The sequence below is a fragment of the Pseudophryne corroboree genome, chromosome 6, assembly GCF_028390025.1.
Source record: "Pseudophryne corroboree isolate aPseCor3 chromosome 6, aPseCor3.hap2, whole genome shotgun sequence".
Lineage (NCBI taxonomy): Eukaryota > Metazoa > Chordata > Amphibia > Anura > Myobatrachidae > Pseudophryne > Pseudophryne corroboree.
Window position 1 is genome coordinate 209,495,000 of NC_086449.1, and position 19,983 is coordinate 209,514,982.

At 46.1% G+C, this 19,983-nt stretch overlaps 1 long non-coding RNA gene across 1 annotated transcript in view; it reads right to left on the reverse strand.

Moving 5' to 3' along the window:
• LOC134935132 (uncharacterized) overlaps positions 1–17,180 on the reverse strand; it is a 133,056-nt gene extending 115,876 nt beyond the window's left edge. Inside the window, exon 1 of the long non-coding RNA XR_010179921.1 lies at positions 17,035–17,180. This is a non-coding gene — a long non-coding RNA (uncharacterized LOC134935132). The remainder of the gene's footprint in view (positions 1–17,034) is intronic.
• Between the last annotated feature and the right edge of the window lie 2,803 nt (positions 17,181–19,983).

Here is a 19,983-nt window from a genome sequence, read left to right on the forward strand (position 1 = left end):
GACCCAGCCGGTGGTGGGGATGAGGGAACAGGGCCCGGCGGCAGGTAGAAGGGACCCGGCAGCACAGCCAGCGGCAGCCCCCCTCCTCCACTGAGGTAGGAGCAGCCGCTGCCTGTTAGGATTAAAGAACTTAAAAAAACTTGGAGACAGGGGGCCAAATGCATCATCACTTGGAAGGTGATAAAATGGAGAGTGAAAAAGTACCAGCCAATCAGCTCCTAACTGCCATTTTTCAAACACTGCCTGTGACATGGCAATTTGGACCTGACACTTTTTCACTCTCCATTTTATCACTTTACAAGTGATAATGCATCTGGCCCAGGAACTGTAATATTGAGCAACAGGTAAATATTAAAGCAATACTTGCAAAGTACGTAATAGTCATATTGACAAAGGCAAAAAGCTAACAAAAGCAACGTCCCCATCAAGCGAGTGTGAGATAGAAGATATGAAAAAATTCCTTATTAGAGTGCTGTTGAAAGCTTAATGTATGCAAGTATAGGGGGTGTAGTAGGGTATGCCGGCGGCCGGGCTCCTGGCGACCAGCATACCGACGCCGGAATCCCGACCGCCGGCATACCAACAGCTGGGCGAGCGCAAATGAGCCCCTTGCGGGCTCGCTACGCACGCCACGATATCTATTCTCCCTCCAGGGGGGTCGTGGCGAAAAGATGTCGGTATGCCGGCGGTCGGGATTCTGGCGCCGGTATGCTGGGCATCGGGAGCCCAGCCGCCGGCAAACAGAAGACCACCCAGTATAGGAACCTGTCCATACATCACACATGCTACGAGCCATGTGTGCCAATTTGCCATTAACCCTGGGAGACAACACTCAATTGCAGATAAGTACTGTACTATTAAAGGGTTCAACTTCCTTACCGTTAGCGTCTTCAAAATATGGAAAAACTGAACTGCAATCTTTCTGTGATGCCATCATCAGCGGTGCAAGTATGCGGGTATGCTCTAGAGATGAGCGGGTTCGGTTTCTCTGAATCCGAACCCGCCAGAACTTCATGTTTTTTTTCACGGGTCCGAGCGACTCGGATCTTCCCGCCTTGCTCGGTTAACCCGAGCGCGCCCGAACGTCATCATGACGCTGTCGGATTCTCGCGAGGCTCGGATTCTATCGCGAGACTCGGATTCTATATAAGGAGCCGCGCGTCGCCGCCATTTTCACACGTGCATTGAGATTGATAGGGAGAGGACGTGGCTGGCGTCCTCTCCATTTAGATTATAAGAGACTGAGAGAGATTTACTGGAGCTGACAAGGAGGAGTACTGTTACTGTAGAAGTGTAGAGACTGAGTGGAGAGAGTTTACTAGTGAGGACAGTGCAGTTTACTTTATAATCCGTTCTCTGCCTGAAAAAAGCGATACACAGCACACAGTGACTCAGTCACATACCATATCTGTGTGCACTGCTCAGGCTCAGGCCAGTGTGCTGCATCATCTATTATCTATATATAATATTATATATATCTGTCTGACTGCTCAGCTCACACAGCTTATAATTGTGGGGGAGACTGGGGAGCACTACTGCAGTGCCAGTTATAGGTTATAGCAGGAGCCAGGAGTACATAATATATTATATAGTGAGTGACCACCAGACACACAGTGCAGTTTATTTAATATATCCGTTCTCTGCCTGAAAAAAGCGATACACACAGTGACTCAGTCAGTCACATACCATATCTGTGTGCACTGCTCAGGCTCAGGCCAGTGTGCTGCATCATCTATTATCTATATATAATATTATATATATCTGTCTGACTGCTCAGCTCACACAGCTTATAATTGTGGGGGAGACTGGGGAGCACTACTGCAGTGCCAGTTATAGGTTATAGCAGGAGCCAGGAGTACATACATAATATATTATATAGTGAGTGACCACCAGACACACAGTGCAGTTTATTTAATATATCCGTTCTCTGCCTGAAAAAAGCGATACACACAGTGACTCAGTCAGTCACATACCATATCTGTGTGCACTGCTCAGGCTCAGGCCAGTGTGCTGCATCATCTATTATCTATATATAATATTATATATATCTGTCTGACTGCTCAGCTCACACAGCTTATAATTGTGGGGGAGACTGGGGAGCACTACTGCAGTGCCAGTTATAGGTTATAGCAGGAGCCAGGAGTACATAATATATTATATAGTGAGTGACCACCAGACACACAGTGCAGTTTATTTAATATATCCGTTCTCTGCCTGAAAAAAGCGATACACACAGTGACTCAGTCAGTCACATACCATATCTGTGTGCACTGCTCAGGCTCAGGCCAGTGTGCTGCATCATCTATATATATTATATATCTGTCTGACTGCTCAGCTCACACAGCTTATAATTGTGGGGGAGACTGGGGAGCACTACTGCAGTGCCAGTTATAGGTTATAGCAGGAGCCAGGAGTACATATTATATTAAAATTAAACAGTGCACACTTTTGCTGCAGGAGTGCCACTGCCAGTGTGACTGACCAGTGACCTGACCACACTGACCACCAGTATAGTTAGTAGTATACTTATATTGTGATTGCCTGAAAAAGTTAAACACTCGTCGTGTGACTTCACTTGTGTGTTTTTTTTTTTTTTTATTCTATAAAAATAAAACTCATTCTGCTGACAGACAGTGTCCAGCAGGTCCGTCATTATATAATATATAATATATACCTGTCCGGCTGCAGTAGTGATATATATATATTTTTTATATCATTTATCATCCAGTCGCAGCAGACACAGTACGGTAGTTCACGGCTGTGGCTACCTCTGTGTCTCTGCACTCGGCAGGCAGTCCGTCCATAATTGTAATACCACCTAACCGTGGATTTTTTTCATTCTTCTTTATACATACATAGTTACATAGACATCTTCTCTTTATCAACCAGTCTATATTAGCTGCAGACACAGTACAGTACGGTAGTTCACGGCTGTGGCTACCTCTGTGTCTGCACTCGGCAGGCAGTCCGTCCATAATTGTATACCACCTAACCGTGGTTTTTTTTCATTCTTCTTTATACATACATAGTTACATAGACATCTTCTCTTTATCAACCAGTCTATATTAGCTGCAGACACAGTACAGTACGGTAGTTCACGGCTGTGGCTACCTCTGTGTCTGCACTCGGCAGGCAGTCCGTCCATAATTGTATACCACCTAACCGTGGATTTTTTTCAGTCTTCTTTATACATACATAGTTACATAGACATCTTCTCTTTATCAACCAGTCTATATTAGCTGCAGACACAGTACAGTACGGTAGTTCACGGCTGTGGCTACCTCTGTGTCTGCAGTCGGCAGGCAGTCCATAATTGTATACTAGTATCCATCTCCATTGTTTACCTGAGGTGCCTTTTAGTTGTGCCTATTAAAATATGGAGAACAAAAATGTTGAGGTTCCAAAATTAGGGAAAGATCAAGATCCACTTCCACCTCGTGCTGAAGCTGCTGCCACTAGTCATGGCCGAGACGATGAAATGCCAGCAACGTCGTCTGCCAAGGCCGATGCCCAATGTCATAGTACAGAGCATGTCAAATCCAAAACACCAAATATCAGAAAAAAAAGGACTCCAAAACCTAAAATAAAATTGTCGGAGGAGAAGCGTAAACTTGCCAATATGCCATTTACCACACGGAGTGGCAAGGAACGGCTGAGGCCCTGGCCTATGTTCATGGCTAGTGGTTCAGCTTCACATGAGGATGGAAGCACTCAGCCTCTCGCTAGAAAAATGAAAAGACTCAAGCTGGCAAAAGCAGCACAGCAAAGAACTGTGCATTCTTCGAAATCCCAAATCCACAAGGAGAGTCCAATTGTGTCGGTTGCGATGCCTGACCTTCCCAACACTGGACGTGAAGAGCATGCGCCTTCCACCATTTGCACGCCCCCTGCAAGTGCTGGAAGGAGCACCCGCAGTCCAGTTCCTGATAGTCAGATTGAAGATGTCAGTGTTGAAGTACACCAGGATGAGGAGGATATGGGTGTTGCTGGCGCTGGGGAGGAAATTGACCAGGAGGATTCTGATGGTGAGGTGGTTTGTTTAAGTCAGGCACCCGGGGAGACACCTGTTGTCCGTGGGAGGAATATGGCCGTTGACATGCCAGGTGAAAATACCAAAAAAATCAGCTCTTCGGTGTGGAGGTATTTCACCAGAAATGCGGACAACAGGTGTCAAGCCGTGTGTTCCCTTTGTCAAGCTGTAATAAGTAGGGGTAAGGACGTTAACCACCTCGGAGTCGGAACATCCTCCCTTATACGTCACCTGCAGCGCATTCATAATAAGTGGGTGACAGCGGAAGCAGTCCACTGACCAGTAAATCCCTTCCTCTTGTAACCAAGCTCACGCAAACCACCCCACCAACTCCCTCAGTGTCAATTTCCTCCTTCCCCAGGAATGCCAATAGTCCTGCAGGCCATGTCACTGGCAATTCTGACGAGTCCTCTCCTGCCTGGGATTCCTCCGATGCATCCTTGCGTGTAACGCCTACTGCTGCTGGCGCTGCTGTTGTTGCCGCTGGGAGTCGATGGTCATCCCAGAGGGGAAGTCGTAAGCCCACTTGTACTACTTCCAGTAAGCAATTGACTGTTCAACAGTCCTTTGCGAGGAAGATGAAATATCACAGCAGTCATCCTACTGCAAAGCGGATAACTGAGGCCTTGACAACTATGTTGGTGTTAGACGTGCGTCCGGTATCCGCCGTTAGTTCACAGGGAACTAGACAATTTATTGAGGCAGTGTGCCCCCGTTACCAAATACCATCTAGGTTCCACTTCTCTAGGCAGGCGATACCGAGAATGTACACGGACGTCAGAAAAAGACTCACCAGTGTCCTAAAAAATGCAGTTGTACCCAATGTCCACTAAACCACGGACATGTGGACAAGTGGAGCAGGGCAGGGTCAGGACTATATGACTGTGACAGCCCACTGGGTAGATGTATGGACTCCCGCCGCAAGAACAGCAGCGGCGGCACCAGTAGCAGCATCTCGCAAACGCCAACTCTTTCCTAGGCAGGCTACGCTTTGTATCACCGCTTTCCAGAATACGCACACAGCTGAAAACCTCTTACGGCAACTGAGGAAGATCATCGCGGAATGGCTTACCCCAATTGGACTCTCCTGTGGATTTGTGGCATCGGACAACGCCAGCAATATTGTGTGTGCATTAAATATGGGCAAATTCCAGCACGTCCCATGTTTTGCACATACCTTGAATTTGGTGGTGCAGAATTTTTTAAAAAACGACAGGGGCGTGCAAGAGATGCTGTCGGTGGCCAGAAGAATTGCGGGACACTTTCGGCGTACAGGCACCACGTACAGAAGACTGGAGCACCACCAAAAACTACTGAACCTGCCCTGCCATCATCTGAAGCAAGAAGTGGTAACGAGGTGGAATTCAACCCTCTATATGCTTCAGAGGTTGGAGGAGCAGCAAAAGGCCATTCAAGCCTATACAATTGAGCACGATATAGGAGGTGGAATGCACCTGTCTCAAGTGCAGTGGAGAATGATTTCAACGTTGTGCAAGGTTCTGATGCCCTTTGAACTTGCCACACGTGAAGTCAGTTCAGACACTGCCAGCCTGAGTCAGGTCATTCCCCTCATCAGGCTTTTGCAGAAGAAGCTGGAGGCATTGAAGAAGGAGCTAAAAGGGAGCGATTCCGCTAGGCATGTGGGACTTGTGGATGCAGCCCTTAATTCGCTTAACAAGGATTCACGGGTGGTCAATCTGTTGAAATCAGAGCACTACATTTTGGCCACCGTGCTCGATCCTAGATTTAAAGCCTACCTTGGATCTCTCTTTCCGGCAGACACAAGTCTGCTGGGGTTGAAAGACCTGCTGGTGACAAAATTGTCAAGTCAAGCGGAACGCGACCTGTCAACATCTCCTCCTTCACATTCTCCCGCAACTGGGGGTGCGAGGAAAAGGCTCAGAATTCCGAGCCCACCCGCTGGCGGTGATGCAGGGCAGTCTGGAGCGACTGCTGATGCTGACATCTGGTCCGGACTGAAGGACCTGACAACGATTACGGACATGTCGTCTACTGTCACTGCATATGATTCTCTCAACATTGATAGAATGGTGGAGGATTATATGAGTGACCGCATCCAAGTAGGCACGTCACACAGTCCGTACTTATACTGGCAGGAAAAAGAGGCAATTTGGAGGCCCTTGCACAAACTGGCTTTATTCTACCTAAGTTGCCCTCCCACAAGTGTGTACTCCGAAAGAGTGTTTAGTGCCGCCGCTCACCTTGTCAGCAATCGGCGTACGAGGTTACATCCAGAAAATGTGGAGAAGATGATGTTCATTAAAATGAATTATAATCAATTCCTCCGCGGAGACATTGACCAGCAGCAATTGCCTCCACAAAGTACACAGGGAGCTGAGATGGTGGATTCCAGTGGAGACGAATTGATAATCTGTGAGGAGGGGGATGTACACGGTGATATATCGGAGGGTGAAGATGAGGTGGACATCTTGCCTCTGTAGAGCCAGTTTGTGCAAGGAGAGATTAATTGCTTCTTTTTTGGGGGGGGTCCAAACCAACCCGTCATATCAGTCACAGTCGTGTGGCAGACCCTGTCACTGAAATGATGGGTTGGTTAAAGTGTGCATGTCCTGTTTTGTTTATACAACATAAGGGTGGGTGGGAGGGCCCAAGGACAATTCCATCTTGCACCTCTTTTTTCTTTTCTTTTTCTTTGCATCATGTGCTGATTGGGGAGGGTTTTTTGGAAGGGACATCCTGCGTGACACTGCAGTGCCACTCCTAGATGGGCCCGGTGTTTGTGTCGGCCACTAGGGTCGCTAATCTTACTCACACAGTCAGCTACCTCATTGCGCCTCTTTTTTTCTTTGCGTCATGTGCTGTTTGGGGAGGGTTTTTTGGAAGGGACATCCTGCGTGACACTGCAGTGCCACTCCTAGATGGGCCCGGTGTTTGTGTCGGCCACTAGGGTCGCTAATCTTACTCACACAGCTACCTCATTGCGCCTCTTTTTTTCTTTGCGTCATGTGCTGTTTGGGGAGGGTTTTTTGGAAGGGACATCCTGCGTGACACTGCAGTGCCACTCCTAGATGGGCCCGGTGTTTGTGTTGGCCACTAGGGTCGCTAATCTTACTCACACAGCTACCTCATTGCGCCTCTTTTTTTCTTTGCGTCATGTGCTGTTTGGGGAGGGTTTTTTGGAAGGGCCATCCTGCGTGACACTGCAGTGCCACTCCTAGATGGGCCCGGTGTTTGTGTCGGCCACTAGGGTCGCTAATCTTACTCACACAGCTACCTCATTGCGCCTCTTTTTTTCTTTGCGTCATGTGCTGTTTGGGGAGGGTTTTTTGGAAGGGACATCCTGCGTGACACTGCAGTGCCACTCCTAGATGGGCCCGGTGTTTGTGTCGGCCACTAGGGTCGCTTATCTTACTCACACAGCGACCTCGGTGCAAATTTTAGGACTAAAAATAATATTGTGAGGTGTGAGGTATTCAGAATAGACTGAAAATGAGTGTAAATTATGGTTTTTGAGGTTAATAATACTTTGGGATCAAAATGACCCCCAAATTCTATGATTTAAGCTGTTTTTTAGTGTTTTTTGAAAAAAACACCCGAATCCAAAACACACCCGAATCCGACAAAAAAAATTCGGTGAGGTTTTGCCAAAACGCGTTCGAACCCAAAACACGGCCGCGGAACCGAACCCAAAACCAAAACACAAAACCCGAAAAATTTCAGGCGCTCATCTCTAGTATGCTCGGGTACGGAGTACCCTTAAGAATTTGGCAACGGGTACGCAGTACCTACTACCACACACTTTGCCATTACCACAATTATAATGTGTCACAAAGCAACAAGACGGCTCCTCCCACTTTGTCAGGGTTACTGGGAGTGCGACAGTGGCTGTATTTTCCTGTTATAATGGAAGTATATTAAATATATATATATATATATATATGTTGTTATTAAATTGGGGGCATTACTATATATATATTTATTATACTTTGGTCATTACTATATATATATAAAGAAGTTGAAATAAGGCGGCACTCAGGAGACTTAAAAGCGGTGAAATCAAAGGGTGCATTAAGTCAACGTTTCGGGGATCGTGACCCCGTCTTCAGGACACACGTTGACTAAAGCACCCTTTGATTTCACCGCTTTTAAGTCTCCTGAGTGCCGCCTTATTTCAACTTCTTTGCATACACGGGCTGCAGGCCTGGATGGAGGGCACCGGAGCGTTTTACACTACCAGCTGTATACCAGTGAGTGCCGGACTTATTCTTTCTATATATATATATATATATATATATATATATATATATATATATTTATTATACTGGGGGTATCACTGTATATTTCTATTATACTGGAGGCATTACTATATATTTTGCCTCCAGATTCCCCCCCAAGGGGCTGTGTCGTGTGGCCACGCCACTAGTGTCATGTAGCCACTCCCACTAGCAGCACGTGGTCACGCCCCCTCACAACACCTGATCACGCCCATTTTTCGGCACTCAGTACCACTAAGAAAATATTTCTACTTGCACCACTGGCCATCATTCATACATGGGATACAAGCAGAAAACAAACCACGTTAGCACTATCTACCTCTGAGACAGAGTGCATGGTACTTACAGAAACTACCAAGGAATCTATATGCTTAAAAGAGACTTGCTGTGAGTTAAGGATGAAACTATTAACATAGAGTGTGACAACAAAGGTGCAATTGACTTATACTTAGCTCCTAAGAGGTGAGACCATATACTGCTATTGCAGCAACCGCTGTGTACCTGCATTGTGTATGTTACCACTGTTACCAATAAATCTGCAAGCTTGGTTAAGGAGTCATTGTACATGTAAAATGTAACTTATATTGTGTTAGCAGGAGACAGTAAAGCCACATTCCATGGGGTAAATTTACTAAGCTCCCGATTTTGACCGAGATGCCGTTTTTTCATCAAAGTGTCATCTCGGTAATTTACTAAGCAATAATCACGGCAGTGATGAGGGCATTCGTAATTTTTTGCAAGTCCAAGAAAAAAATTACGAATGAATACACCATCGGTCAAAACGCGGCTGTTTAAGTATGAATCTCGGTAATTTACTAAGAAGTGCAAAGCAAAAAAAAACAAAACACTGCCGTGAAAAATTACAACTCGTAAAAAAGTGCAAAAAAAAAAACAGACCTGCTTTTTTTTTTCGTGATTGGATAGGCATGCAGGGATCCATGAGATCCGTGCATGTATATCAGTGGGAAGGGGTGGGAAAGTTGTTATTTTATTTAAAAAAATTGCGTGGGGTCCCCCCTCCTAAGCATAACCAGCCTCGGGCTCTTTGAGCCGATCCTGGTTGCAGAAATATGGGGAAAAAATTGACAGGGGTTCCCCCATATTTAAGCAACCAGCATCGGGCTCTGAGCCTGGTCCTGGTTCCAAAAATACGGGGGACAAAAAGAGTAGGGGTCCCCCGTATTTTTAAAACCAGCACCGGGCTCCACTAGCTGGACAGATAATGCCACAGCCGGGGGTCACTTTGATATAGTGCCCTGCGGCCGTGGCATCAAAAATCCAACTAGTCACCCCTGGCCGGGGTACCCTGGGGGAGTGGGGACCCCTTCAATCAAGGGGTCCCCCCCCCAGCCACCCAAGGGCCAGGGGTGAAGCCCGAGGCTGTCCCCCCCATCCAATGGGCTGCGGATGGGGAGGCTGATAGCCTTTTGTGATAATGAAAAGATATTGTTTTTAGTAGCAGTACTACAAGGCCCAGCAAGCCTCCCCCGCATGCTGGTACTTGGAGAACCACAAGTACCAGCATGCGACGGAAAAACGGGCCCGCTGGTACCTGTAGTACTACTACTAAAAAAATACCCAAAAAAAGACAAGACACACACACCGTGAAAGTAAAGATTTATTACATACATGCACACAAACATACATACATACTTACCTTATGTTCACACGCAGGTCGGTCCTCTTCTCCAGTAGAATCCAAGGGGTACCTGTTGAATAAATTCTACTCACCAGATCGCGGGTCCCAGGGTCCTCGGGGCATCCATTTGTAATCCACGTACTTGCATAAAATAAGAAAACGGAAAGCCGAGCCACGAACTGAAAGGGGCCCCATGTTTTCACATGGGACTCCTTACCCCGAATGCCAGAAACCCACTCTGACTTCTGTCTAAGTGGGTTTCTTCAGCCAATCATGGAGCGCCACGTTGTAGCACTCTCCTGATCGGCTGTGTGCTCCTGTACTGTATGACAGGCAGCACACGGCAGTGTTACAATGTAGCGCCTATGCGCTCCATTGTAACCAATGGTGGGAACTTTCTGCCCTGCGGTTGACCTAAAGTGACGTCACCGCTGAGCAGAAATTTCCCACCATTGGTTACAATGGAGCGCATAGGCGCTACATTGTAACACTGCCGTGTGCCGCCTGTCACTCAGTACAGGAGCACACAGCCGATCAGGAGAGTGCTACAACGTGGCGCTCCCTGATTGGCTGAAGAAACCCACTTAGACAGAAGTCAGAGTGGGTTTCTGGCATTCGGGGTAAGGAGTCCCATGTGAAAACATGGGGCCCCTTTCAGTTCGTGGCTCGGCTTTCCGTTTTCTTATTTTATGCAAGTACGTGGATTACAAATGGATGCCCCGAGGACCCTGGGACCCGCGATCTGGTGAGTAGAATTTATTCAACAGGTACCCCTTGGATTCTACTGGAGAAGAGGACCGACCTGCGTGTGAACATAAGGTAAGTATGTATGTATGTTTGTGTGCATGTATGTAATAAATCTTTACTTTCACGGTGTGTGTGTCTTGTCTTTTTTTGGGTATTTTTTTAGTAGTAGTACTACAGGTACCAGCGGGCCCGTTTTTCCATCGCATGCTGGTACTTGTGGTTCTCCAAGTACCAGCATGCGGGGGAGGCTTGCTGGGCCTTGTAGTACTGCTACTAAAAACAATATATTTTCATTATCACAAAAGGCTATCAGCCTCCCCATCCGCAGCCCATTGGATGGGGGGGGACAGCCTCGGGCTTCACCCCTGGCCCTTGGGTGGCTGGGGGGGGGGGGACCCCTTGATTGAAGGGGTCCCCACTCCCCCAGGGTACCCCGGCCAGGGGTGACTAGTCGGATATTTGATGCCACGGCCGCAGGGCACTATATCAAAGTGACCCCCGGCTGTGGCATTATCTGTCCAGCTAGTGGAGCCCGGTGCTGGTTTTAAAAATACGGGGGACCCCTACTCTTTTTGTCCCCCGTATTTTTGGAACCAGGACCAGGCGCAGAGCCCGATGCTGGTTGCTTAAATATGGGGGAACCCCTGTCATTTTTTTCCCCATATTTCTGCAACCAGGATCGGCTCAAAGAGCCCGAGGCTGGTTATGCTTAGGAGGGGGGACCCCACGCAATTTTTTTTTTGGATTTTACAGTGTTTAATTTAAAAAAAAAATGAACCCCAGCACGGATCACACAGATCCGGCCGAGATTCATTGTAAAAAAGTCGGCAGTGTTTTGCTAATCACTGCCGTAAAAATAAAAAATAAAAACACGAATGACATCGACATCGGAACAAAAGAAAAACCCGAATACGACAGCTTAGTAAATCCATCGTAACAAATTCAAAAAGTTGCAGTTTTACACTTTCGATGTCATTCGTGATTGAACTTTGACCTGAAACGGGAAAACACGAATCTTAGTAAATTTACCCCCATGAATGAACATTAGAGAAGGAAAGGAATATGGGTCAGTTCTAGATAAAGGGCTTTAGAAACTGATGGTGTATCTTCAGACAATCTATGTCTTGGGTATATGTTAGCGCTTACTGCGCATGTGTAAGAGATAAGCACTGGTACTTAATATGGGTTAATAATAATATCAAGCAGCAACAACCAGACTATGATGTATTATGCAAGATATATAAAAAAGCTTTTCAGGACCTAAAGAACTGCAGTATGGCGCCTGCCGATGTATATGGACTGACCCGAGCATTTGATTACAAATGATGGGGCTCCTCAAATATGAATTACATGTTGCATTAAGAAAATGAATAACTGGTGTTGTCTGATAACTTAGACAAAAGTTGAGTATTACTCTAGTTTGTTACTTTTGTAATAAAGTGTAAGTTGATGTGTACTCACTCAGTTGCTCACATGAAGTACTATTACATTTGATCTGAGCGAAACCCACACAGTACACTCAGACTGTACTGTAAACTCCGTTGCACTTTTATTGGACTGCTCATGCAAGTATCCACTGTTCATTTCTTCTCACGTAATAAAAGTGCATGAGTAACATCACAATAAGTTCCACACACAATCATGTCCCTGATGTGCTCAGTTGCTAATGCACTATGGACCTTATTCATGTTTGACAGCAAACCAAAAAAGCGCACTAATGGGCAAAACCATATTGCACTGCAGTTGGGGCAGATGTAACATGTTCAGAGAGATTAAGATTTGGGTGGGGTGTGTTAAAACTGAAATCTAAATTGCAGTGTAAAAATAAAGCAGCCAGTATTTACCCTGCACAGAAACAATATAACCCACCCAAATCTAACTCTCTCTGCACATGTTACATCTGTCCCACCTGCAGTGGAACATGGTTTTACCCATTAGTGTGCTTTTTTGGTTTGCTAACAAACCTGAATAACACCATATCATCAAATTTCTTTGCTTATATTTTTAATCTGACATATGACTAGATACTCTCAGAGGTGCTCTGCAGTCTGTCTGTCTATTATAACACTTTTTATTGGTAAGCATATCTCACCAAACTTTTTCATTATTGTCTCTGGATCCTCTTGAGCCTCCCCCTCTGAATAGGCAAATGTGTCTGATATGTCAAATGTCTTAGCCCCAGCTAGACTGAGCAAGGTATATGTCTGTACATTTTTTGAATTGCTGAGAGTCCCACATAGCAGTATATGCACCAGAACTTCTTGAAGCTTGAACCATGCTTCTGCAATGGCATCATCGGAAATCAGAGGATCTTTGCATCAGAGACCTTGTGTCACCACAGCAAGATTTCCAACACCAGGTAAAGTGGTCTGTCTGCAAATCACCACAGGACTCTGTTGAGCTGCAGTAGTGTGTTTTTACTACCTGCAAGCCATGCTGAGCAACGACTGCAGCAACACTTCCTGTGTAACAAAAACCTTCTGTGTAACAAACACTTCCTGTATGACATGTTGATAGCAGTGATGACATCCACATACAGCATACATCTACTCTGAGAACTGCCCTTTTCATGTGTCAGTAATTGGAGATCTTCTTGTATGAAGTTATGTCACAAAATCAAAGTGTCAAGTGAAACTCACCGCTTTTTAATTTATGGAAAGTAAGCCTAGTTTATATACATGGGTGTTTCTAATCTTTAATATTATACAAATCATGTCTTTAAATTTCCATTGATTCAGTTTAGTTTGAACGTGTATACAAGGGCAGGTCAAGGCTGTTTATTCGTCATAGAGATTTCCAATGTTACAAATATAATTATATGTGGGTGTAATTTGTATACTGTCTCTTATTTTATCTTTAGACCTATTATTGCATGATTCACATGTTCTAAATGCACATTCAGTTTGGTGGACAGAAGCCTATTGTTTAAAATAACAAAATATGTAAATTCAAAACCTTTGGCACCACAGTCACATATAAATGTACAAGAAACATTTGTGGAAGTAACTTTCAGTCCATGCTTCCTATCCTTCAGAAAAAAATGACTTCCATGTCTTTCTTTGCATCATTTTAACCAAATGTTAAACATGAAAATTAAAACTTTATTTTGTAACTTTAATTGTGGTCACAGCAACTGTGAACAACCCCTGCCTAGGCGCATCGCCGACATTTTTTGTGACATCACGCAGCCGCCTCTAAAATGGCACCAACCTGCCCGCTTTTATAGCATCCCGACCCTGCAACTGTAGCTCAGAAGCTCCTACCATTACCCAGGGGCAAAGGCTACTAGAAGAGCAACGTCACATTATGTGTCACTTCCTGTCCTGCCCTGCAGCTGCTGTGAAGAAGAGCCTGCTTCACTGCAGCACCTGCCTGGCTTCACCACCTGCCTCATACAAAAATTAAAGGTGAGAGCGGCTGGCTGCAAGTGAACAGGGGCAGGCTGAGAGACACAGAGTGAAGGAGGGGTGGAGGGAGGCTGAGAGACACAGTGAAGGGGGAGCAGGCTGAGAGACATAGAATTAAAGGGGGGCAGGCTGAGAAACACTGAGTAAGGAGGGCAGGCTGAGAGACACATAATTAAAGGGGGTAGGCTGAGCGCAGCGGGAGAGATGATAGTGTGGCTGAGAGATGCATGGGAAGATGACGGTGTGGCAGAGAGATGCACGCTGGGAGATAGTGTGGGTGAGAGTAACTAGGGGGAGATGACAGTGTGGCTGGGAAATGCAGGTGGAGATGACTGTGTGGCTAAGAGACACAGACAGGAGATGACGGTGTGGCTGAGAGAAGCAGGGGGAGATGACAGTGTGGATGGGAGACGCAGGGGGGAAGGTGATGGTGTGGCTGAGAAACTCAGGGGGGAAGAAGATCGTGTGGCTGAAAGATGAAGAGAGGAGATGACAGTGTGGCTGGGAGACAAGGGAAGAAGATAATAGTGTAGATTAAAATGCAGGGTAGAAGATGATGGTATGTCTGAGAGACGCAGGGGGAAGCTGATGATGTGGCTGGAAGAAGCAGGAGAGAAGATGATGGTGTGGCTGAGAAATGCAGGGGAGAAGATGATAGTGTGTCTGAGTGACGCAGGGTGAAGATGATGGTGTGGCTGGAAGAAGCAGGGGAGAAGATGATGGTGTGGCTGAGAAAAGCAGGTAGAAAGAAGATGGTGTGACTGAGAGACGCGGGGGGGGGGGGGGGGAGATGATGGTGTGGCTGGGAGACGCACGGGGCAGAAGAAGACAGGTGGCTAGCATGAGTCTGGTTGAACCTCTATTGTATGACTTGACTTTGGTTATATTCCTACACAAACAGGCATCTTCGCACACAGTATCACTAAGACATTATTACTACTTGCACCACTGTCTATAATATAATCTCCTTAATGTCACTTTGGCAGTTGTACACTAGAGCTGGGGGCAGAAAAGAAAAGAGTCACTTTTAGGGGTCCAAGTTCCCTTTACCGGGTCTAGATAGTGTCATCTCACGGCCATCTGTGTTCCTCCTGATTGCATGTAGCATTCCTGAGGTTGAGGTCACCTGTCTGCATGCTTAGTTGGCATTTTCACCGTCCACAGGCAATTTCTGTTCTTGCCAGTAAAACTTTACTACCAATGAATTACCTTGGCTTCTGAATCTGTTTGTATTCTGCAAATGATCTAGTCCTCAGTGTCCAGCATCACTAACAGTATTTTGCCTGTATTCCAATCATCAGTCTTCAGCACTGCTAACAGCATTCTGCATCTGATCCAATCACCAGTCTCCTGCATTCCTAATAGCATTCTGCATTCGCTCCAGTTACCAACCACCAGTAGCTCTACTACATTTAGCACATGTACCAGTGCGTGTCTCACTCTCACAGCACTTGGTTTCAACATCATCTGCAGCCTGCTTCATTGTGTTCAGCAGATGTGCTGTATACTTTTACCTCAGGTTATACTGATAGCCACATCTGTTCATTATCCAGTTGTCTTGTTTACATACTTGTAAGGTATGTAAGAGTGACCCGCATGAGGAGAAGCATCCGCACATTTTTGGGGACTAATTGGATACTCACCTTAAATAGGGGCAGATTTATCAAAGCTTCTGGAGAAATAAAGTGGAGAGAGATACAGTACAAACCAATCAGCTACTGTCATTTTAAAAAAAAAGTTAAGTGTCACTGGCTGCTGCAGTTCAGAGGCAGAGAGGTGAGCCCACAGGGTTATGGCTAAAACCAATTTGGAGAAAGGACCTCTGACATCACCAGGGGGAGGAGCTAGGGCCGAACAAGGTACCCGAAATGTACCCTTGCTGACTCGCCACACTTCAGGCTTGGGTTACTAAAGGGAGTAGTTGGTGGTGTGGATAGTAAAAAAAAACTATCCCGCCGGCCTAGCTCCTCCCCCTGATGTCAGAGGTCCTTTAGCCCTCTTGGTTCTAGCATCTACCAATCCCACAGTCTCTGCTCTGCTGCCTGTCACCGGCGAGGGGGGATGCGTTCTGGCCGACATATTGCAGATGCAGTGGTATGATGGCACAATATACCATGAAATGCAGCATGGCATTGTACATGATATCTTATGATTGACTGTTGACAGCTTGGTCAACCAAAAGATATCGTTAACGACCTGCGAGAGCGAGCAATTGGGGGTACACACTGAACGATCTGCACGATTTGTATGAAATTACAGCACTTGGATCTTTTCTGTTATATGCCCGCTTCTCCTGTTATGTGCCCACAGCTGGCATTATCCTTCCAATGCTTCCTGTCATGTGTCTGCCCTGCCTGCTGCCTCCTGTTATGTGTCCACCCCTGCCTTATCTGCCTGCTGCTCGCTTCTCCTGTTTTTCACTGAACTTTGTAAATCTGAACTCGAGGGCCCATACGCAGTCATTAGAATCCATGTGGGGAAAGGTGAAATTTAAGAACTATAGCTGTTGAAGACCTCATGGGAGCATGTTGGATTCATACCTATGTGAATTTATAGTGGAAAAGGCCATTGAAAAAAATGAGGGGATGAGCCACCTCTAACTCTGCCTCAATGACAGGGTTGCAGGTGTGGCAGATATAACATTTGCAGAGAGAGTTAGATTTGGGTGGGTTATTTTTTTGCTGTGCAGAGTAAATACTGGCTGCTTTATTTTTACATTGCAATTTAGATTTCAGTTTGAACACACCCCACTCAAATCTACTCTCTCTGCACATGGTATATCTGCCCCCCCTTCCCCCTGCAGTGCACATGGTTTTGCCTAACTGCTAACAAATTTGCTGCTACGATCAAGTCTGAATTACCCCTTTGGTGCACTGGTAGGAAGAGTATGTACAAGTAGAGAGAGTCAGAGCACAACTGTGTGGATTATTCACATTGGTTGATTGACTGGTCTACCTTAATTCAGCAGCACAGAGCTCAAAGTACTGAAGTCATAGTGGTTGAGTCTGGGAAGTCCTTGATGTTTCTTGCAGTCCAGACACTATAAAATAGATCTTTCTTACTGGGTTTCAACCATTGACAGTCTCCCATTGGTTCTAAATTATCTGTAGAGGTATAAAAGAAACAAAAATGAATGCCATTACATCTGTCAACCTGTACCCAAAGCATAAGGGTGTGGTAGTCATGGGGGTGGATATGGTGTTGACTCCAAGGAGAGATTCCCCCTTACAATACATTTATACGCCTTCTTTTAAAAAAAAAAAAAAAAAACAGGGGCGTGGCCTAGCTGTGGACTGAGAGGACGTGTTTCCCTGGACCCTCCATTCCTGCCTTAGTATTTAAAGGCTTTTCCAGCGCACAAATAGCCCACCTTACTCTGGCTTCTGCTTTGCTGGTGCCCTGAGATCGGCTGCTTCGGGTGGGTGCAGTTTTGGGTGTGCGGCGAGCCTTTTGCTATCCAGGCCTCCAGATCCCATTGAAGCCGCGGCTTCACTCTCGACACCAGAAGTGCCCTGGTCCCCTGCTGACCGTGGCCGGAGACTGCCGTACTGCCTGCTGTCTGTTGCCGGAGATGATCTTGGCTCTGAACATTGGAAGGAGCTGCCGCTGACATCCTCTGGCCCTGCGTCTGCCTCCCTGAAGCCCTGCAACACGGCGGTGACTGTGCTCGGCGCAGCTGCCATCTTGCCTCCCGGACCCCATCTCAGCCACTGCCCACGGCACCCAGTCAGCACTACTCACTCCACCCGACCCCCACTGCTTGGGGGGGACCCTCCGCTGTGATCTCCGCTGCTCCTGGCCCTCCACTGATGCAGGCAGGATCCCCTGACCTGCCGCTGTACCCAGAGTCTCAGGGAGCCACCTGGCCAGAGGGCGCTCTCCAACGTGGGACTCCAGTTTAAGGGGAGGGGACACTACTGGGCTCGGCTACAACCTGGACTGGTACACTCCTCAGCTCTCTGAGAGTCCTCACACCTGACACACTGCTCAGCTCCACGGACACATAGGAGACATGCTACTTACTGCTAGCAGGACCCGATTATTGGTTACACTTTTCAGGTCGACAGCAGGCTCAGTGCCACCCAGACCTGTTCCCCCCTACAAGCTGCAAACCCCACTGGAGACTAAGGGCTGATGACCCCCATAGTTACCCGCAGGATCTATGCCCCTACAATTGAGGATCAGCACTTCCCTCCCTGTACAAAGTAGGCTGGTTTGATACAATGTTCTGTCAACTGGTTACTGGTACGGGAACACTGCGCTCCATCTGCCTCCAGCTCAAGATTTTTGTTTGCCTTTGGGAGAGACCCTGCTTTTTCTACAAATTCCTGCACCTTTGGTTGTCACCTGCAATGTCGATATTCTGAGCGGGATTTTCCTCTGATTTTTCTGATTGTGACACTCTACCCGTTACTCTCGGTTGGTGATTCCAATGCCTCCTAAGGGTTTATACTAAATATTGCAGCTTGCTGAACTTCTAGCTTTCTGTTATGGCCTCTAAATCATATGTTGCCTATGCCGCCACTTCCTGATTGAATTTCTTTTTATATAATCATCCTGATTCCACCTGTATCATTTGTGATTCCACGCTCGACCACATCAATATGCCTCTGAAAAAAGTGAAAGGTTCTAAATCTGCCTCACAAGTTCTTTTTTTTTGGTCCCTCAACATCTGGGAATAAGACCCGTTCGTCTCCCCCTTCAAATACCCCGGCCTCTGCATCACTGACTGCCTCTACATTCTCTCATGACTCATGCTGCTGATGAATAGGAAAACATGGACTCACTAGATGGCCCTGTTACACTCCAATCTATTCACTCCCCTTGTCATTTAAAACGGACATTACCGCTAAACTTAAGTCTACCATTCGAACCCTCCATGCTGACATTACTGAGATTGGCAGAAGAACGGATCATATTGAGCACAAAATGACAGAACTAGTTACATCACATAATGATCTAATTACAGCTCATGACTCTCTTCTGGAGGAAGTTGCATCTGTTCGTGAGAAAGTTATGGACTTGTGAGATTGCTCTGGAAGAAACAATATAAAGATAAGAGGCATTCCTGATTCTGTAAAAATATGTATACTGGCGCCGGCTGTAAAACCAATGAGGGACAATGGTGCATAAATAAAAATCACATATATTTAATAGACATAAAATAATATAATAGAATTAAAAAGTCTCAGAATCATCACAATTGCTTTGACTATTTGAAAGTCAGAGACAGAGGTTGTCAATTCAGACCAATTGGATCCCACTAATGGTGTATAGTAAAGATGCACAGTCTCCGGTTAGGGCTCCCTCCTCATTAAATTATGGTTCACTCAGTAGAATAATATCAACTGATCTCTCCGGTAACAATTGGACTCTTTGCCCCTATTGGACACCAAAAACCCTATGCGACCTGGATTTTCCCCATGCTGCTAATTGGATCATCATCTGCTAAAACTGAGATCCTGGGGACAACATCCTAAGGACTGGGTAATATTATTCTACTGAGTGAACCATAATTTAATGAGGAGGGAGCCCTAACCGGAGACTGTGCATCTTTACTATACACCATTAGTGGGATCCAATTGGTCTGAATTGACAACCTCTGTCTCTGACTTTCAAATAGTCAAAGCAATTGTGATGACGCTGAGACTTTTTAATTCTATTATATTATTTTATGTCTATTAAATATATGTGATTTTTATTTATGCACCATTGTCCCTCTTTGGTTTTACAGCCGGCGCCAGTATACATATTTTTACATTGTTGTTCCATTACACTCAGGGGCTGACCTCCCCTTTACTGGCTGCCGTTGACAGCGCACTCATACCCCCTTTTCCATTCCTGATTCTGTAACAAATGCTGAGCTGTACCAATTTCCTACGGATATCTTCCAGAAGCTATTAC